We start from the raw sequence: 2,339 nt of genomic DNA on the forward strand, positions 1-2,339 counted from the left end.
TCACTTAAATGCATGTAAACGATGTCCGGAACCATCATCCGACCCATCGTTGGTTAGGTAATCAAGAAACCTTTCCAACGAGTCCACATAATAGAAAATTTTGCAACCCTGTCTCGAGTTATGACAAGTTAAGTTATATCTGTGTACTTTTTTTTCTGGACCTAAAAAATAGCTGAAATATGTGTCCAAACCACTCATATTGCCCATTGTTGGTAAAAAGTGAGGAAGGCATCAACCACACAGGTGGATTAAGTTAGTTTTTCTGAATAGTCCTTGTCAATACCTACAACTTTGACGAAGACACTATGAGACTTGTATGAGTGAACCAATCACTGAGGAAAAAGAATGTAAGATTTTCATAAGACTACATCTTATGTGCTGCCTGATTTGAGTATCCACTAGGCTCTCGCGATTTTCATAGACAATCTTATGACCGTCACTATAAATTCATATGGTTATATCTAAACTTTACTTATGTATTTGGTCCACTGTTGATAGACTATGGACTTCATAAGAAATTCTTATGGAATTCATCTGTAATTTTTCAATGGTTTTCGCGTATGATGCTAGTGTGAAATTTTTGACATTTCGAGATGGCAAAAGAACGGATCGAGCAGACAATTTTAAACGCTCGCTGCTCCAAATCGCCCCGTAGTTCGTTCCGGTAACTACTTCACAAAGCTGCCACCGCCAAGGCCGCCGCCGCTATGAGTTTTATCGCGACCGCCAAGACACAGGTAAGTTCTGTGTCGGGTGTTCCGTGGGTTTTGGCTCGAAGTTGAATATTTTGTTTTGGTATTTTAGGTAATATCAATGGCCGTTGGTTCCGCCAACGGCCCTCCCCAGCATCCTCCAGAAGGATCCGGAGAATAGCATCGGTGAGGACAGTTCCGAGCAGCGGTCGAAGGTTTAAGTTTGATTGACGCGGTCATGCCGAAGGTGGTGGCCATCCGGCAGAACATGCCGAATCACCAGCAAAAGACGATTAAACCGGAGGTTGCGGAAACCAACGGGACGACGAGCAGCGGAAGGAAATGAAGTTTTGGTTATATTACCATAATTTAAAAATATATATACATTGAAAATTTAAATATTTTTTTTGTTTTCATTCAATTAAAAATAAGAAAAAATGGGTATAAAAAACAATGTTTATTAATATAATCTCCATGAGCATTGCCATATATTCTGTACACAATTCCATCTATGAATGTCATAAGATAACTCAATGGTAATCTTAATTGACGGCTTTGTCAAATTTCCCCTCCCAGCCATAAGAAAATCTTATGACATCCGAATAAAATCCTGATGTCGAAAGGTCATAAGACGTTCTTATGGATTTTGCCAGTACTTTTTTCTGAGTGATGACATAAAATGGCTTCTTTGGCCATTAAAAGTAATAGGGGAAATATACCATTTCTCAGCCTATTTCTATTATCGGCCTATCAGCACTTTGATCATGAATTACAGCTTTCATAAAGTGTTTTTGACTGTTCCAAAGTAATAAATAGCTCAAACAAAAGTGAGCAAGCAACCCTACATTGTTGATACATCTGAAAATGTTGATTTAATAGTGATGAGAATTGGTCGAACGGCTTGGACTGATTAAAATGGGTTTATTTCCCCTATCATTAAAAGTTTGAGCCAAATAAAAAAATAGAAATGGTCCAAATCGGCCGTTTTGTAAAGAATTGCTTGCACCTCATTTGATAAGACACTAAGTTTAAGTAGCATAATCTACAAATTTCACAAAAAATATGTAAGGGTTATTTTTTAAGTGAAATTATGAAAACTCACCCACCGTTCCCGAGCATCAGGTGCAATGCTTCTGTCGCGGGTGTAAACGAATTGATCTATGGTTTAAATTCTTGTTCGAAGGTACTTGTCACCTCAATACATCAGCCACGCAGAATGAAAGGGGGTGGTGCACGTGGTCCCGGGGTGGGTGAATAAGCGAGGTGAGATATATGGCAATGGGAGCCGTCGATCAGCGGCCGCGTTATAATTCACTGACTTGAGAAGATCATTGCTCCTGATGAAATACGCACGACTACCCATTTAGCTTGGTAGTAAGAAGAACTCTTAGAACATGTTTTGGGGGACAGGTCCACCTCACCGCATCTCACCTCTCCCCCTAATCTCCCTGCAGTGGTGATGGCGAGGGAGGAGTTGTTTTGTAGGTGCTCGACTTGAACGCCATGCCATGCCAGCTGAGTGTTGGCCGGTCTTTGGTCCCGCGGGGTGTCAACGGGCGATGGCCGCGAGACCGAAACCCGACAGTCGGCTCATGTAGCGCGAGTGTCCAATTTAATTAGAGAATAAATAAGCCTCCTCGCGGACTC

General features: G+C 41.2%; 1 long non-coding RNA gene across 1 annotated transcript; it reads left to right on the forward strand.

The window, feature by feature from the left end:
* Window positions 1-336: 336 nt before the first annotated feature.
* On the forward strand, window positions 337-1,091 carry LOC119767343. The gene is made up of 2 exons (XR_005277460.1): window positions 337-737; window positions 805-1,091. It is a non-coding gene; the product is annotated as an uncharacterized LOC119767343 (long non-coding RNA).
* The last annotated feature ends 1,248 nt before the right edge of the window (window positions 1,092-2,339 follow it).

Source organism: Culex quinquefasciatus, chromosome 2 (genome assembly GCF_015732765.1).
Source record: "Culex quinquefasciatus strain JHB chromosome 2, VPISU_Cqui_1.0_pri_paternal, whole genome shotgun sequence".
In the NCBI taxonomy this organism is placed as follows: Eukaryota; Metazoa; Arthropoda; class Insecta; order Diptera; family Culicidae; genus Culex; species Culex quinquefasciatus.